At 40.6% G+C, this 13,635-nt stretch overlaps 1 protein-coding gene across 1 annotated transcript in view; it reads left to right on the top strand.

Moving 5' to 3' along the window:
* atxn1a (ataxin 1a) overlaps positions 1–13,635 on the top strand; it is a 102,379-nt gene that overhangs the window by 62,565 nt on the left and 26,179 nt on the right. The gene's annotated exons all lie outside the window — the stretch shown is intronic.

Here is a 13,635-nt window from a genome sequence, read left to right as displayed (position 1 = left end):
TGACTGGGCTGATGGTCGAGCAGCGTCATACCTTTACTGCCAAATCAAGGAGGTTAAGTGACAGTCCCACGAGCAGTGTCAGGAAGTGTGAGCGGCCAAATACAAATGCGTCAGTGAGAATGTACAGCGGTGTGTGCGCCTGTGTGCATACATTCTCCAATGTAAATATAACAGAGTACTCAAAAACAGCTGGGTTATTAATAGATTTCACACACACACACACACACACACACACACACACACACACACACACACACACACACACACACACACACACACACACTCATTAACGTGGCTTTGTTCAGCTACATTCAGTTTTAAATGCCGGTAGTGAGTCTGGTACTAACTCTGTGTTCTTAGACCACAGTAACAAAGCAACAGCCTGCTTTCTGGCTTGTTCTCATATTTATCTTTTTTATTGTCTCGGCTTTTCAGGCTTCATTGCCCTTCTCTGTTTTTCCCGTCTAGTTTATATTGATTTATTTTGTGTCTTTTTAATAGTTCTTTTTATTTGCTTATTCTTTTATGCCCTTGCAGGTGCTAACATCAACATGTATTAAAATCCTTCTTGAAGTCCTGTTAAAACCTAGTTAAGTTTTAAATATGTGACAGCTCAGAGGGTGCAGCGGGAAAATCTTTGGCTCCTTTAGGTGATTTGTTCAGTTACTTAAAGCGTGCGCTGCACTGTCACCGTCAACATGCTGTACGTTACGTAGTGTGAATGGTAAGGCCTTGTCATTTGTGTCAAACATCCCTCAAGTGCTCCTTTGACAAGTGTTCACAGGCCATACATGTTACGTTGTGGAATTTGCAAGCGCGGCTTGTGAATGGTGGGCGATGGCAGATAGACGAAAGTGGGTAGGTCAAATAAGGAGAGGATGCGTAGAGCCGACAGCCAGCGTGAGAGACGAGTGACAGATTTCGAATGACAACAATAAAAATAAAGCGAGGTGGGAGGATGAGAGACAAGGAGGCGGTTTGTGAAAAGAAAAAGAAAGAGAAAAAAAAAAGAGCCAGACAAAGAGAAATTGCGGGCGGGTGGAAGGACTGAAGAGAAACAGAGTTAACAAGGCATGCAAGAATATTATTTCCCCAGACCAAGCAGCCGCATTAACAACCACGGCAAATAATGAGTCCAACTTTATCAGCCGTGCAGATAAGTGATAAAGCCTTACGTGTACAGCAGCGCACATTTTTATGCTGCTGCTGCGAGACTCATCTTCTGTGCAAAGCTGCGAGAAGGAATACAGCGATGCTAGATTAGAATTTTCTCCCAGGGCAAAAATGAAGGAGCAGGAGGAGGCATGTGTCTTCATTGTGTTGTCTTTATTTTTTGTCGCGTTTCAGTCAAAGATAAGAGAAAATATTTGACAAGTGAAAAAATAATGCTAGTGAAGATGTCAAGCACTCGGCATAAAGACGCTGTGGTGTGCACACTGGTGTTTAATGAGAAAACAGTGTTAAAAAACAACGAGAAAAGGGGGCATTTACTGGAGACCCACGAGGATATTACTACACAGTACACACAGCCCATGCTTTGTGTGACACTGCATTACGTTTGGTGAAATTCTGTCACAGTTTGAGTTTGGAGCTCTTTACCTGTTTCGCTTTTTCCTTTGCTAAATTTACATATGACAAAATTGTTAACTGATTTTTGCAAAAATACCTAGACTTCCAGTTGTTCGCTTGAAGACGGTGTATCTAATTTCTTCCTCTTTCCTTTTATGTCAAAGGTTCTTCTCTGCCTGACTCAGCCACTTTTCTTTCCCTTCATCTGTCTGTCTGATATTTCTGTGTATCATTACTTTGGTTCAGAGAAGGCTTGTGCAGAGCTTGTCTCCCAGCTGAGTGTGTGTGTGTGTGTGTGTGTCCCGCCAGTATTGGTAGCAGTCTCTCAGGAGTGCTGCATTAGTCTTTGAAGATCTTAGAATAAAAGAGAGTGAGAGGGCGGGAGAGAGAGAGAGACTCAGACGAGGTCCTCGTTCTTTTATCATATTCTGCCACAACTCGGTTTCTTTATTTCTTCGTTTGTGTTTCGTCTCTGTCTTCTATTCACTCCCTCTGTTATCACCCCACCCCTATCTGTCGGAGCATTTTTTTCTCCCCCTCCTGTCTTTATTTTATCTGCTTCACAGTCAAAGACTCTCTGTTTTCATTCTGCAGCAGTGCAGTGCGTTTGAGACTCGGTTTTTACTTCAGTTGCAGACATAAATCGAGTTTAGGTTGCCGTCCACGTTATTAAACATTCATTGATAAAATGTGACCCACCGCATAAGCAGTAACTTAATCCACAGCGCATTTAGGCTGATGCATTTCTTTTGAAAGAAAAGAAATAGGGAATGATTTCTCATTCAATAAGAGGCGAATTACTCTTACATTAACTTGTGACCTTTCTTTATGAGATGGTCAGATGAGTCCGCACTGCTGCCCTAATCTGCTTAATTTTTCATTTTGTAACATGTGACCTCAGCAGGAGCACTCTGCTAGTCAGGTGATTGACTCAGTGAGCACCTGAGGCATACCATACACATATATTGTGCAGTTTAACACACTTCACATGTATAATTTAGCCACAATAAATAGTCATTAAGTCAAAGACATGAGGTAAGAAAAATAAACAGGATTTTCACTGTAATCTAAATGGAAATCTACCAAACTGAATGTGTAATGTTTTTTGCAGTTTTGCTTGTGTATACAGCCAGTATGGGTTCAGCTGTGATTAAGCCAGAGGTCTCCAACTCCAATCAACGACAGCTACTGTCCGGCACAGCTGAATCAAATGGTTGAATTACCTCTTCACCATGCCATCAAATTTGGCAAAGGCCTGGTAACAACATTTGATTTAAGTGTGTTGGAACAAGGATCCATCTAAAATCTCCAGGACAGTAGCACTTGAACACTGGAGTTGGAGACCCCTGGATTAAGCCAACATAGAAGTGCTAAAAACTGCAGTTCCTCGAGTTGGCCACGTGGGGTAACTTCAAAAAGAGCTTTTATAGACACCAGTAATAAGCAGATTTCCCTCATTTGACTACTATAGATGAATATGATTTTTATTGTTTTTGTACCCATTCATATTATTATAATTCTGCTTAGACAAGTAGGTGCTGCGAGCCACGAGTTGTCTGTAAGGTTACACTTATTTTAATTTGAGTTGCTCACTTGGACCTCTTCTGTGTTTTTGTGATATTAGCTGATGGCAGAACATTGCAAACAGAGCAAGATGTCAGCAGTCACAAATACTCAAGAACTCAAGCTTCAAAACTGGAGTTCACAAACCAGTAGGCAATGTCATAGTTGCTACTTCCATCCTTTATATACAGTTTGCCACTCTTGGTTGCAATACAGTGTTGCTCATCTTAAATCACACCCTCTACACTCTGATATAATGCAAATTTCCTCAGATGCTTACAGGTGTCTACAGTTAATGTTTAGAGCTGTGATAGAGGGGACTTTCTGGAGGCACTTTCTGTCCCCCCCCCCCATAGCTTGAAAATATTGCGGTTTTGTTTATTTGCTCCTATGAGCTTGTTTTTAATTATTCCTGTAAGATTTTCAGGCTCCTCGTGGTGTTTGAAGTCTGCTGAAGAGCTCTGGTTGCACAGGCGACATCAGAGATGGTTGAGCCACGATTGTTTTGTGTGTTTTTGGGTTTTTTTGTGACGTGATGCTAATATTGTGTCTCCTTCTTCTGCTTCTCAATGGGAGGTCATCTGAGTAGCATGAGTACATGTGTGTATGCATACGTGTGTGTGTGTGTGTGTGTGTGTGTGTGTGTGTGTGTGTGTGTGTGTGTGTGTGTGTGTGTGTGTGTGTGTGTGTGTGTGTGTGTGTGTGTGTGTGTGTGTGATTGATAACCTGATAGGGCAGGGAGTGAGGTTGAATGGACTATCTGCTTACAAGTGCTACCTAGAAAAGGTTCATAGAGAATAAACTGTATCTGATGAGATTATGAGTATATAATTACCAAAACAGACTAAAGATGTAATTCTGTAATTATGTAAATGAAGCCGCTCCAGAGCATGTTTCAATAAAAATATAGACACAGATATCTGCTGTTCTTCATTGTCCATAAATTAGGATTGAAAACAGTCCTGTAGTGTTTGTGTGTGTCTGTACCTATATTTTTACATCTTATATATATGGATATGTGGATTTATGGATAGTTTCCATTTTATCAATTACTGCTATTGCTTACTCAGTTATTAATAAATAATAATTGTTGTGACAGCAGGCAATTACGTTACAAACTTGCCTTTTCAACAAATGGCTAATGTATCCTTCCTATTTATCATTTTACACGAGCTGCATGACACACACACACATGCACGCACACACGCGCAGACACACAGAGTGGTAAGGTCCAGCTGCCTAGCTGGCGGGCACTGAGCTCGCAGCAGTCGACCATAACAACCCTTTCTCCATCAATCAACGATAGAGTGCTCGGCTGTAGTAATGATGTCATCACACTCACACAAACACGTGCACACGTATAGACCACTCAACACACACTTATCTCATCCTCTTTGTTTTGACCTTGAGTTGCTGGTAGATGTGTGTGCCTGCGGTTGTCTCAGTGTGTGCAGAGTGCAAAAGGAATGAGGTTTTTTGTCACTGCTTTGCAAAGATAGCAGGCAAGGATGCAATCTGTTTCTGATATCAGGTACATAAATCTTGCACACATCAAGTATATTACAAATGCACGCACAGACACACACACGCACATGCGGGCGCGCACGCACACACAGTCCCAGACAGACCATTACAAATGCTTTTCAATTGCAACTGAAGTCAAGGTTGTCTGAGTGTGTGTATGTGCATGTGTGTGTTTAGTTTCTTCTTTTCTCTGAAATGCTCTGCAGCACACTCATGTGGTTACATAGAATCAGACATTTAATTTAATTGTATACACTGCATGCATGGATTCAACCTGGAAATATACACTGGCTAATTTGGCTGGCTAAACTTTGCTAGTACCAGTGTGAACCCCATTTTACCGTTAGAGCTGCCTTAATTTCTTAATGGCGCAGATTGAACAAGGTGCTGGAAACATTCCTCAGATTTTGGTCAATTTCGGTTGACTTGAGAACATCACACAGATGCTGCAAATTAGTTGGCTGCACATCCATGGTGTGAATCTCCTGTTCCACCAAATCCCAAAGGTGCTCTCTTGGATTCAGATCTGGTGACTATGGAGGCCATTTGGATACACTGAACTCATTGTCGTGACCAAGAAACCAATTTAAGACATGTGTTATTCTTGAGGATGACACATGTATGTATACTTACACTGACACATGCACAGATCTTCTAAGTCCAGTTGTGCCTCTGCCAGGCTCTGAGGCAGGGGGCCAGCACAGTGAGGTGAAGAAAGTGGCAAGAACACTTACTGGCAAATCAGGGGCCAATTAAAAATGCTCAACGCTGTGTGTGTGTGTGTGTGTGTGTGTGTGCGTGTCCGTGCGTGTGTGTGTGTGTCCTTGTTTTACTGCCAAGGAGAGGGTTGGCAAAGAAAGCACGCTTCCTATTCTCTCAGCATGCCCTCTTAACGCAGAAGCTTACACACACACACACACACACACACACACACACACACACACACACACAAACACAAACACACACACAGAGCGAGAAAGGACAGGCATTCATTTGCCCTAAATAAAGACAATGGGGTAAGACAATCCCACGGCTCTGTGTGTGTGTGTGTGTGTGTGTGTGTGTGTGTGTGTGTGTGTGTGTGTGTGTGTGTGTGTGTGTGTGTGTGTGTGTGAGACAAACACACAAGTGTAGTTTTACAAAGTAATGCTAAGGCAGGACAATACCCTGCCTGTGAATTTGTGTGGGATAAGTAAAAACAAAAAGTAGAAGGGCTGTCAACCTTCACTCAACTGATCTGGCATTAGGGTCTTAATCAGTGGGGAAATATTAAGTTAGTTGCTTTCCTAGATTTTATTGACAGCTAGTGGTACAAAGTGATGATTGCAACCTCGTTCCTTCCCCAGCTGATTGTGACTGATTAAGTAACGTGAAGCAACAATTTCCAACTTGTTAAAAAGATGTTCTATTTTGCCTTTTTTTGCAAGTGTGGAATGCTCCTCTTATTAAATTACAGTGAAGGCTTTTGATTGATCGAGTCACTATTTTGTTTATTTATATGATATTTTACTGTCACGGAACACTGAACATCAGCTGTCGTGTTCCCACGTTTCAGAGCATTTAATTGGGTTTTAATGTGTTAGCTAACATATTTCAGAACTTTCCTGAACTGTATAGTACTTAATCTATCAGCGTAATTACTGACCACTAAATGTGGTGGTAAGCAGTTTTAACTGGACAGTGACACTAATAGTGCTGCGCAAAGGTCGTGAGTCACCTGTCTTTTCTTTATATTTTGGTTCTACGGAGCCAGGCTTTCATATGGTCAAGTGTTCTTGAGCAATAGTTCTCCAGGCTTTCTGGTTTACAGTCCAGTCCTTGTACCGAACCTTTTTCAAAGCAACGAGTTAAGTGGCTTTACAAGCAAGAAATAGAAAAAAAATCCAGCAAAGAGCAGACACAGTAACTCTGTCTGGTCTCATCAGAAATGGTTGGAAGGTTGAATGTCAACAAAAGAGTGAGGTATGCCAAAATACACAAGAAGTGTAGTACAAACAGCAGCGAAACAAGTCTTATTGAGTGACAGAGGACTGAACAAAAGGCAGCCAACTTTCAAAGAAGAACTCCTTCAAGAATCCTCGTGAAATACTGACGACTACTGAAAGAAATTACAAGGAAACATGTTCAAGAGAGTTTAGGCTCAGGTGTTGAAGAATAAAGGTGGTCATACCAAATATTGGCTTACAAGTTTGTTGTAATTGTACAAACTCTGTTTTGGCCTTACATGCATATAAAGAAATGAGAGGTGGTTCCAGAGTTTTGCACGGATTTGTGTCAGGTTAATTAGGCCTGTGATCACAGCAGCAGTATTGGTGTTCCAACTCTTATCCATACTGTAGCTTAGCACTCAATTACATATTGATTCTTTGTTCTTTTAATACAATCACACACAAAAAATATCCTACATGAGATCAATTCTCATTTACCAGTGTGTTTGAAAACTATGACCTCCATCAGTTAAACTGTTCTATACTCTCAGCCTTATAATGGCATTGTTGTTACTTTAGGCTTTGAAACGACTAAGAAGGAAATGCTATTGGGTGAACTAGACATTCCTCTGAGATTGTTCTTATTTTTTCATGTGCGCATGTGCATGTGATTGTTATTTGTTCATCTTCCTACTTTTCAAAAACACATTTTAAGGTTGTATGCTAAAAATAGTCCAGGCCTGTAACAGGAATGATTTGTTTTTGGCACAGATTCTAACACAGCTGCCACGTACACACTTCCAGTAACACGGCAAACATTAAGTAAAGGATAGTGATGATTACTGAAGGACACGGCTCTTTCCAAACACATGTGCGCCTATGATAACATTCCTGTTCTCAGCACCTTAAACGTGCAGAGGGCTGATTCTTCACTTGTGGTATGACAAGATTGTTGGAGTCTAGGGAAATAGGATTGTGGTTGAGGAAGGCATTTCCCTTAAATTACAATGATGGTCAGTCACTCAGTCTACACACACACACACACACACACACACACACACACACACACACACACACACACACACACACACACACACTGCATTCTTCTGCCTTAAGCAACCAAACAGCTGTCAGACACTACGTCAGCTCCTGAAGTATTCCGTCTATGTGTTCTTGTGATTGTGATCGTCTGCCATACTTATAATGACGAATTGTGTGCTGTACTACAGCAAAGGTAATTGGTAAGTAAGTGAAAAGAGAAACTGGATTCTTGAGGCTTTGAAATGGTCTTACTTATCCCTCAGTATTTACAGGAAGATAAAGTGCAAAAATCTAGACTTTGAAGGCTTTTTAACCTTGAATTTATCTACTATTTACTAACATTCTGCACAATTCTGCAAAACATTGTTAAATTAAGGTCTGGTTGAGCTCGGCTCTTGAACCCAGCATTTGTGGTTTCTACAGTCTACAGCAAAAAAAGAAAGGAAAGGGAAAAAATGCACCATACATGTTCGACCAAACTTGTGCAGTAGGCATAGGATTTGGCTGCAGTCATGGTAGAAGTGGGTGGATGTTTTATTTGATACACTTGGCGAAAAATGCAAGCACTTAAACAGATGAAGTGATGGTTGAGTGGACAAAAGCATTCATGCCGTAATCACGCCAGCATGCAGTCAAGTACAGCGAAACATTCACACAGAGAACATTTGTTAGGCGTGTTGAATATCATCGCCTTTGAAAGAGAGAGCCACGCACTGTTACATGCATCATTGTGAACCCGCTTACCCAAAGTGAGGGCACAGAACAGCAGCAAAGTCACACAAAAGACTGCAGCTTTGGTGTTTGGTCATTTGTTTACTGGCTCCAACACTTAAAGTAGCTGCTCTGGGAAAAGGCTCTGGGCAATATACCAAACTTTTGTACTGTATGATCACAAGTTTGTCTTGATGACAGTGTCAGACAAGTGAATCAGCATACATAAAACGTCTTTCACCGACTGCTGTTGTACAGGGTCTGTTGTTGAGACTGAGGTAGATTAGCAGCAAATAGATGAATACTGGAGGCATTTTGATCATATGAGCGTTTGCACAGTAGCACTGAATGTGGTCTTTGTTGGTTTGGAGGTTGAATGCACATAATGCAAGTCACTTTTGACAAATAAATGTAATGCTGTATAATTCTGGTACAATATAATGGAAAACCTTAAGGCACATTCATTTTCAGTACACACAATAAAACAACCTCTCATAAATACACACAGGAGCTGGCTACTCCACTGCGGTTTAGAATTAGATCAGCTATTTATTTAATGTGGTTTAAACTGAACCACTCCTGACTAATTTAGCCTCCCTAATTTATGGATGTGATGGATTAATACAGTGTTTATATGTGTAAAATAGACAGCGTACAATGTGGAGTATGGAAAAAGCTTCGGTAGGGGTGGGGTAAGAAATAATTATATCGTATTTATCACAATTTCATTTAAAATTTCAAGTGATTTTCTTCTCTTTATGAAAAATGAAATGGAACAACAAAACCAAGATTAGGACTGATAAAGTTGTGTCACACTATATTTACAGTATTTTACTGATAGATTTTGTGTATTTAAAGTTAAATTAAAGTTTTGTTATTTATTTTAATGAGCTTGTGAGTTATTTAGTCTTCTGGATTCATCCCAAACATTCATTTTTATTGCTATTACTAGTTCATGCCCATCCCACCTGTATTGTTAGCCTGTTTGAGCAGTGAAATTGAAATGGTACTATGCTTGTATAAGGTGTTGTAGCTGCATAAATGGAAAAAAAGGATCATTTTAGCAAGTGGTTGCTAGGCAACATGATGATGATATAATATATTATGTGCAACTGAGCCTTTGTGGATATAAATGAGATGTTATTGTCATGAAATTAAAGGCAAAAATAAAAGGTCATTTCAGGTTGTTGCTAATAATTTTCTTGGATATTAATTAGAGGTTACAGTCATGAAATAAAAAAAGTTGCTTTTATAAAGTCTTATAAGTCCAAAAATCCCCCAAACAGGTCATTTTAGCCTGTTTTTGGATGGTTGCTGGGCAACATGATGACATCATAACGTCTGATATACAGGGTGGGCCATTTATATGGATACACCGTAATAACATGGGAATGGTTGGTGATATTAAAGTCCTGTTTGTGGCACATTAGTATATGTGAGGGGGCAAACTCCTCCAGATGGGTGGTGACCATGGTGGCCATTTAGAAGTCGGCCATCTTGGATACAACTTTTGTTTTTCCAATAGGAAGAGGGTCATGTGACACATCAAACTTATTGGTAATGTCACAAGAAAAACAATGGTGTGCTTGGTTTCAACGTAACTTTATTCTTTCATGAGTTATTTACAAGTTTCTGACCACTTATAAAATGTGTTCAGTGTGCTGCCCATTGTGTTGGATTGTCAATGCAACCCTCTTCTCCCACTCTTCACACACTGATAGCAACACCGCAGGAGAAATGCCAGCACAGGCATCCAGTATCCGTAGTTTCAGATGCTGCACATCTCGTATCTTCACACCATAGACAATTGCCTTCAGATGACCCCAAAGATAAAAGTCTAAGGGGGTCAGATCGGGAGACCTTGGGGGCCATTCAACTGGCCCACGACGACCAATCCACTTTCCAGGAAACTGTTCATCTAGGAATGCTCAGACCTGGCACCCATAATGTGGTGGTGCACCATCTTGCTGGAAAAACTCAGGGAACGTGCCAGCTTCAGTGCATAAAGAGGGAAACACATCATCATGTAGCAATTTCAAATATCCAGTGGCCTTGAAGTTTCCATTGATGAAGAATGGACCCACTATCGTTGTACCCCATATACCACACCAAACCATCACTTTTGTTTTGTTGGGTTAGTGTCAGACCAATAGCGGTGGTTTTGTTTGTTAACTTCACCATTCACATAAAAGTTTGCCTCATCACTGAACAAAATCTTCTGCGTGAACTGAGGGTCCTGTTCCAATTTTTGTTTTGCCCATTCTGCAAATTCTGTGCACCGATCTGGGTCATCCTGGAGTTTGTAAGGGTGCCATTTGTGAGTAGCTAATATCCGCCGAAGGGATGTTCGACTAATGCTACTCTCCAGTGACATGCGGCGAGTGCTACACTGTGGGCTCTTGCTGAATGAAGCTAGGACAGCCACTGATGTTTCTTCATTAGTGACAGTTTTCTTGCGTCCACATTTTGGCAAATCCAACACTGAACCAGTTTCACGAAACTTAGCAAGCAGTTTGCTGACTGTAGCATGGGAGATGGGTGGACTCGTAGGGTGTCTTGCATTGAAATCTGCTGCAATGACCCGGTTACTGCGTTCACCAGATATCAACACAATTTCGATCCGCTCCTCACGTGTTAACCTCTTTGACATGTCAATGGCTGTGAACAAAGAGAAACTTGTAAATAACCCATGAAATAATAAAGTTACGTTGAAACCAAGCACACCATTGTTTTTCTTGTGACATTACCAATAAATTTGATGTGTCACATGGTCCTCTTCCTATTGGAAAAACAAAAGTTGTATCCAAGATGGCTTCTAAATGGTCACCACCCATCTGGAGGAGTTTGCCCCCTCACATATACTAATGTGCCACAAACAGGACTTTAGTATCACCAACCATTCCCATGTTATTACGGTGTATCCATATAAATGGCCCACCCTGTAGATAAGAGCCTCTAGGAGCCTAAGATGTACCTATGTGCCAAGCTTGGCTGCTCAACTCATTACGGTCTAGGAAGAGTTGGCAGTCAAAGAAACAAACTCACAGACAGAGATTTCCTGTTTCATAGTAAAATGGTACCAACCCAAACAGCCAGAGAGATCTCCTATTCCTTATTGCTCATATTCAGACTTATTAAATTCATTACTTTGCACGCGTGATTAAGTCATGGACAACAACTTTAACAAAGCTATTAAGATGCACAGGCTCTACTCCCATTATTGGTAAAAGACCAAAGTCAGAACAAGACAAACTGTTGATTAATGAACTCAGAGTTCAGATATCCATTAAGCTCTTTTTTTTCGTTTCTTAAAGCCTTTGAACGAATCTACTACCTGGACTTGCTGAATAATTTTCAGCTGACAGACATTTCTGGTGTATTTGTTATTATTCTGAAGATGTGCGGATTCAAAAGTATCAAACTACCATGAACAAGATGTTGCTTTGAAATAGAGAAAATATTCAGTCAAAAGATTAGACCACATGTATTAAGCACTGTTAAGGGAGATGGACTGCTGTTGCGGTACTTCCACCTTAAAAGCCGTATTGAGCAAAGCAATTCAAGTGCAACAACTCTTACAATCACTTACAATAAGCGTGATTAGGAGGTTAATGAGGTAAAACTCTTACACCGTAGATTTCTTATATTTTCTGTGTGTGGATATTAAAAAGACATTAAGTACTTTATTTTATAATGACTAATAAATAAGGTCTGACAGTATTGGTTCTGCTCATGAAGCTGTAGAAATCGTGTTACTTTTGTTTTTTTACCCTTCACAATCTAGAACAGAGATTTATCTCAGCTTGTGTGTGAGGAGAAAGGAGCAGGTGTCTCTGTTTAAGAGACCCCAGGTAGTTGAAGGATTAAATAGACAGCTGATTCAGATTACAGGCACAGTCTGAAGTAATTAGAGCATCATGTGAAGGGTGATTTAGATATCAGTTATATGATTAGCTTTTTTGAATTGTAACAAGTCTATTTTATCGCAATAATTCTAATTTACAGATATGAGAAATGAGCAAATAAAGCATTGTTAGTTAGTTGGTTTGTTTTTTGTTTTTTAATAAGAGAAGCTTATAAGCTGATAAATTGTGTTGATAAGATGAGAAGGTCTGTTTTGTTTTCCCTGAAAGTTGGTGCAGCGTTAGATGAAAACCCTCGCTGTCTGTCCTGCTTTGCCCTCACTTCTTATCATCCTCCTCCCTTTCTGCTGACATTTTTCAGCTTTTCATACTCCCTGCTGTGCCTCGCTGGCTATGCCAGTGTTGTCATCCCATTGAGTTTCTATCTGCCTCTTCTCTGCCACCATCTGTTTCTCTCCTCTGCCTCTCTGTTGTCTCCCTCTTCCTCCCTGCTTGCTTTACCTCTCTGTCCCCTCTTTTCTCTCCATCTGTCTTTATTTTTCATCACCTCTGGATTGTCTGTACTCTACTTTTTCTTTGGTCTCTCAACATATTTTTTGGCTCTCTGGTGCTGGGTTTTCTTTCTCTGTGTGTAATGCTTCTTCCCTGCATCCCCCTTTTCTCCCTTGTATTTTTTATACCATGTGATCAATTCCTTTGCCAGTTAGTGTTTGCTAATCCATGGCCTCAGTGCTCATCTATTTTTTCCTCTTTCTCCTCCTTACATAAACCCATTACAAGTCTCTGTAATACACAGAACCCCTCTTGCTTTCTTTGTGCAGACACTTTAACGCATGTGTAAATGTTTAAGCCTGATTCTGTTGCGCACTATCAGTTTTAACCAGATATTTATTTTCTCTCTTCCTCTCTCCGTCCCACAGAGTGATCATGCATAACTTAAAAAGTGTGAATGGAATGACATATTTTACTATCACAAAACCAGCCAAATGCTGTAATCCCATCTCGGTTTCTTATGAGCTGCAATGAAACACTTTCCCACAGCTAAGACAGCTGCATACAAACTTCCCTCCCACACCTCCCCACCTCTTTTCTTGTTGTCAGACATATAAGAACTAGGTCAGTAGGATGTTTGGCATCCCACATATACCCCATAAACATTCATAGACACACACTTACTGCCGCTGACTAACAGCAGGGAACATGTGTCTTGTATCCCCATAACATAGCCGTCACTCCAGCACAACCTGCCTAATTAGTCCCACAGAGTGTGTACACACTGTCGACAATCAGCTAGTCTGTCTCTTATGTTGGTGCGTGGGCGTCTGCTCGAGTCAGCTTGTTGCACATTTGATGTCTTTAAAGATACTCTGGAGTTTCTTCCCCGAGTATGACATGCACTGTGTATAATGATGACCTGCAGTTTTTAAAACAGCGAA

The sequence above is a fragment of the Astatotilapia calliptera genome, chromosome 22, assembly GCF_964374335.1.
Source record: "Astatotilapia calliptera chromosome 22, fAstCal68.1, whole genome shotgun sequence".
NCBI lineage: Eukaryota > Metazoa > Chordata > Actinopteri > Cichliformes > Cichlidae > Astatotilapia > Astatotilapia calliptera.
This window is presented reverse-complemented; position numbering and strand designations above follow the sequence as displayed.